This window comes from Pezoporus occidentalis, unplaced genomic scaffold (assembly GCF_034315485.1).
Source record: "Pezoporus occidentalis ecotype Australia unplaced genomic scaffold, CSIRO_AGI_Poc_V1 ctg944, whole genome shotgun sequence".
Taxonomy (NCBI): domain Eukaryota; kingdom Metazoa; phylum Chordata; class Aves; order Psittaciformes; family Psittacidae; genus Pezoporus; species Pezoporus occidentalis.
Genome location: NW_026916309.1, coordinates 25,649 through 31,648, shown reverse-complemented (window position 1 = coordinate 31,648; position 6,000 = coordinate 25,649).

Sequence of the window (6,000 nt, the reverse complement as noted above, 5' to 3'; positions counted from 1 at the left end):
CTGGAATGGGTTGCCCAGGGAGGTTGTGAATGCTCCATCCCTGGCAGTGTTCAAGGCCAGTATGAATGAAGCCTTGGGGGATACGGTGTAGTGTGAGGTGTCCCTGCCCACGGCAGGGGGGTTGGAACTAGATGATCTTAAGGTGCTTTCCAACCATAACTATTCTGTGATTCTATGATTCTATGAACTTGCCTGATGATTTGGAGTCTTGGCTGAACTTGGCCCAGGTCTCTGTTCCTGCCTTACTGCTCTTGCTCAGGTACTGTGGGATGGTCCCTGCACACCATGGTGTTCCCCTCTGGCTCTGTTTAAAGAGATTAAAGAGATAAACCCCTGTAGTACTGGCCAGGTTTCTGCAAATTAGAACCTTTCTCTGGCTGCACCCAACAGCCCTGCCAGTGCTCACTGCTCTGGCAGTCACTCTCCATTCAGACCTTGTCCCTGCATGGGCAAATTAAGAGATAGTCTTCTCAGTGAGGCAAATGAGTAAGCAACTGAACATTCTATTCAATGTTATTCTCTGGTCATTAGTATCTCCTCCATTTCAAAATACATTAGAATTATGGTCTTTAGTAGATGAGCAGCACTTTTGTTTGGAAATGGGTTTCAAGTCTTAGTAAAGACTCTTTAATCTTTTCAGCTTCAATGTTTCTTTGCTTTGAAGGTGCTGAGGTGCCATCTCTAAGAAATGCTCTTTCTCAGTAACTTCAGAGCAGTTTCTGATCTTGTTCTAGTCAGTCTCCCAGAAGACAACCCATCTCAAAGGTTGAGGAATTAACAGCTCCAGACGTTTAACTTGTGAAATCATTAAAGAAATTCATCAGTTACATCTGAAGGGGAGAGAAAACAAGATTGCCATGGGGTGATGTGCCCAGTGAGGCTGCTGGCATCGTATCCCAACCATCTAAGATAGAAAGTAAAAAACAGTACAGACAGGAGTCTCTGGTTGATGCAGCCAAACATTGACACCCAACACCCTATAGAACTGAACAGAGCTAAAAAGGAGACTTGGAGAATTTACTTCTCTGAAGCTCTGATTTATAAAGCAAGCCAGGAGGTGAGAAAATCATTTTTTTTCTCAAGATAGAATGATTCTGTGCAGTACAGTCATGCAGATCCATACATTGAGTCCAAGTCTGTGTGTGTCACTTGTAATACCAGTTTTATACATTTTATTTGTATTCCTCTGTCACACATATATATATTTACACACATGCACATATTACGCATATTGGAGCTGAGGGACAACGTCAAGAATCTTGCAAGAAAAGCAGATATTTATCAGTGACAAAAGTGAGAATTGAATAAAGCTGATTGGTGTTTCCTGTGAGGAAAAAGAAGCCTGGGATAAATGTACTTTATGGTAATGACTTGTAATACAATAGAATCATTGATCATGAAACTGATCTGGCTTATGTTCCCAGTGTGGTCACCACCTTTATACTTTGGGAGGTATATGATGGAGGTGCTTAGCAATTACACATCTTTTTTCTCCTTCTCAGGTGCTCAACCTGGGAAGGAGACATCCTTTTACCCTCCTAGTCGTCCCCCCAGACCATTTACATTTGAGAGTTTTGAATTTTTTGAATGGCCTTTTAATACTGTTGAGACTTGTTTGCTGATGGTGATGGGAATCACCATGCTAACACGCATACAGAGTGTGTTTTACCCACTACTGATTTCAAGAGTTAAGCAGATTCAGGTTTGGGTCTTGTCTGGGGTCAAACGACGATGTAGGAGGACCGAGAGATTTTCCCTGAGGCTGGACAGCCATGAGTGGCAGGGTGTGTGGGATAGTATGGGCAAGTATCTAGGTCAGTGGGCCCCTCCAGTACTTTGGAATTTCACTACTGAACAACTGCAAAATCCAGAAGAATTAGTAAAACACTTAAATGAGGTGTGTGGTCATTCTGGCCATACCAGAGATGGACAAATCATGGCAACGTGCTGGGGCTTGGCCTATGCTTACAGGGCCTTGTTCAACACTATCCAGCACCTTCAAAAGGAAAAGAATGTCGGCGGATCTGAGGGCAAAGCAACAGTCGCTACTCAAACTTTGGCTGCAATGAACAGCACAGCTGTCCCAGTGGCAAGTACAGCAGCTGCTCAAACTTCAACTGCAACAGACAGCGCGGTTACCCCAGCTCCAAGCACAGTAGCTACACCACCCCCAGTAACAAGTACAGTTGCTACTCAAACCACAGTGATAATCACTGCAGCCAAACCAGAGGACCAATTCGTACCAATATCAGTTGCCCCTGTACGCAAGAGAACAAGCAAAAAGGAGGCAAAAAGGGTGAAGCGAGATGAAGAACCAATGAATTCACCACCCGGTCCAGAATCTGATCAGGAGTCATCATCACATGACGAAGAAGAAGAAGAAGAGGTAACTTCTCGACCTCGGACCTCAACCGAGCTGCGGAATATGCGAAAAGATTTTACCCGTCAACCAGGGGAGCACATCATCACCTGGTTACTCCGATGCTGGGACAATGGGGCTGATGGTCACGAACTAGAAGGTACAGAAGCCAAGCAGCTGGGATCACTTGCTAGAGAAGGGGGAATTGACAAAGCAATTGCAAGAGAGAAAAAGTCCCTCAGCCTTTGGAGGAGGCTCTTGGCAGCTGTGAAAGAAAGGTTTCCGTACAAGGACGATGTTACGAGTCGTTCGGCCAAGTGGAATACTATAGACAAAGGCATCCAGTCTCTGAGGGAATCGGCCATCGTAGAGATGATCTATCACATCAAGCCGAATAACGGGGATACACCTATAGATCCAGATGAAGTTGAATGTACACGACCCATGTGGCGAAAACTTACACGGAATGCACCGTCATCATATGCCCATTCATTGGCAACAGTAACCTGGAATGACATAGTACCACTAACAGTGGATGAAATGGTTCATAAACTCCGAGAGTTCGAAGACAATCTCACCCCTTCCATCATCTCAGCTGTGAAAAAACTGTCCCAGGACATCGAACAATTGAAGGACAATCTATCTGATTTATCCGGCTCCTCACGTGTACCAACACACGTCTCAGCTATTAACAAAAGGCGTCCTATTGTTCAAGAGAGGAGATACAGGAGGTATACGCCAGGGGGTACCCTATGGTTTTACCTGCTGGATCACGGAGAAGACATGACAAAGTGGGATGGAAAACCTACTTCAGCTTTGGAGGAACGGGTGAGTGAACTGAAGAGGGGAGCAAGGGCCAAGACTGATCGTCCCATGAGAGCTACGGCTTCAGTCTCTGGTGATCAGTTTTCCAGATGGAGTGGAAGAGCTGATTTTACTCCAGCTCCTGTGATAAAGAAGAATAATCCCTTTCAACACGACTTAAGTGTCCAATGCTGTGACGACTGTTAGAGGGGCCCTGCCTCCAGCCAGGTGGAGGTAGGGGACAATCGGATTTACTGGACTGTGTGGATCAGATGGCCTGGCACATCAGTCCCACAGAAGTATAAGGCTCTAGTAGATACCGGTGCACAGTGTACCCTGATGCCATCAAGCTGTCAAGGGGTGGAACCCATCTATATTTCTGGAGTAACAGGAGGATCCCAAGAGTTGACTGTGCTGGAGGCTGAAATCAGCCTGACTGGGAGGGAATGGCAAAAGCACCCTATTGTGACTGGTCCAGAGGCTCCATGCATTCTCGGCATAGACTACCTCAAGAGAGGGTACTTCAAAGACCCAAAAGGGTACCGGTGGGCTTTTGGTATTGCTGCTTTGGAGACTGAGGAAATTGAGCAGCTGTCCACCTTGCCTGGTCTCTCAGAAGATCCCTCTGCTGTGGGGTTGCTGAAAGTTGAAGAACAACAAGTGCCAATTGCGACCACAACAGTGCACCGGCGGCAATATCGCACCAACCGAGACTCCCTGATTCCCATCCATCAGCTGATCCGTAGACTGGAGAGTCAGGGGGTGATCAGCAGGACCCGCTCACCCTTCAATAGCCCCATATGGCCAGTGCGAAAGTCTAATGGAGAATGGAGACTAACAGTAGACTATCGTGGCCTGAATGAAGTCACACCACCATTGAGTGCTGCCGTACCGGACATGCTAGAACTTCAGTATGAACTAGAGTCAAAGGCAGCCAAGTGGTATGCCACGATTGATATTGCCAATGCATTTTTCTCAATCCCTTTGGCAGCAGAGTGCAGGCCACAGTTTGCTTTTACTTGGAGGGGTGTCCAGTTCACTTGGAACCGACTGCCCCAGGGGTGGAAACACAGCCCTACCATTTGCCATGGACTGATCCAGACTGCACTGGAACAGGGGCAAGCTCCAGAACACCTGCAATACATTGATGACATTATTGTGTGGGGCGATACAGCGGAAGAAGTCTTTGAGAAAGGGAGGAAAATAATCCAAATCCTGCTGAAAGCCGGTTTTGCCATAAAACGGAGTAAGGTCAAGGGACCTGCACAGGAGATTCAATTTTTGGGAATAAAATGGCAAGATGGACGTAGACAGATCCCCACAGATGTGATCAACAAGATAACAGCAATGTCTCCGCCAACTAATAAGAAAGAAACGCAAGCTTTCTTGGGTGCAGTGGGGTTCTGGAGAATGCACATCCCAAATTACAGTTCGATTGTAAGCCCTCTCTATCATGTGACCCGGAAGAAGAATGATTTTAAATGGGGCCCTGAGCAGCAACAAGCCTTTGAGCAAATTAAACGCGAGATAGTTCATGCAGTAGCCCTTGGACCAGTCCGGACCGGACCAGATGTAAAAAATGTACTGTACACTGCAGCTGGGGAGAACGGTCCTACCTGGAGCCTCTGGCAGAAAGCTCCAGGGGAGACTCGAGGTCGACCCCTCGGCTTTTGGAGTCGGGGATATAAAGGATCTGAGGCCAGCTATACCCCAACTGAGAAAGAAATACTGGCAGCCTATGAAGGGGTTCGAGCTGCTTCGGAAGTGATTGGCACTGAAGCACAGCTCCTTCTGGCACCCCGGCTGCCCGTGCTGGGCTGGATGTTCAAAGGCAGGGTCTCCTCTACACATCATGCAACCGATGCTACATGGAGTAAATGGGCTGCACTAATTACACAACGAACTCGAATAGGAAGTCCCAGTCGTCCAGGCATTCTAGAAGTCATCATGGACTGGCCAGAGGGCAAAGATTTCGGAATGTCACCAGAGGAGGAGGTGATGCGCGCTGAAGAGGCCCCACCATATAATAAACTGTCAGAAAGTGAAAAGCAGTATGCCTTGTTTACTGATGGCTCTTGCCGTATTGTGGGAAAACATCGGAGATGGAAGGCAGCTGTATGGAGTCCTGGACGACAAGTTGCAGAAACTGCTGACGGAGAGGGTGAATCGAGTCAGTTTGCCGAGGTGAAAGCCATCCAGCTGGCCCTGGACATTGCTGAACGAGAAAAGTGGCCAGTACTTTATCTCTATACTGACTCATGGATGGTGGCAAATGCCCTGTGGGGGTGGTTGAAGCAGTGGAAGCAGAGCAACTGGCAACGCAGAGGTAAACCCATCTGGGCTGCTGCACTGTGGAAAAATATTGCTGCCAGGGTGCAGAACCTGGTGGTGAAGGTACGTCATGTAGATGCCCATGTACCCAAGAATCGGGCCACTGAGGAACACCAGAACAACCAACAAGTGGATAAAGCGGCTAAGATTGAAGTGGCTCAGATGGACTTAGATTGGCAACGTAAAGGTGAATTATTTTTGGCCCGGTGGGCCCATGACACTTCAGGCCATCAGGGCAGAGATGCAACATATAGATGGGCCCGTGACCGAGGGGTGGACTTAACAATGGACACTATTGCCCAGGTTATTCATGAGTGTGAAACATGTGCTGCAATTAAACAAGCCAAGCGGTTAAAGCCTCTTTGGTATGGAGGACGATGGTTGAAGTATAAATATGGGGAGGCCTGGCAGATTGACTATATCACACTGCCACCAACCCGCCAAGGCAAGCGCCATGTGCTTACCATGGTGGAAGCAACCACCGGGTGGCTGGAAACATACGCCGT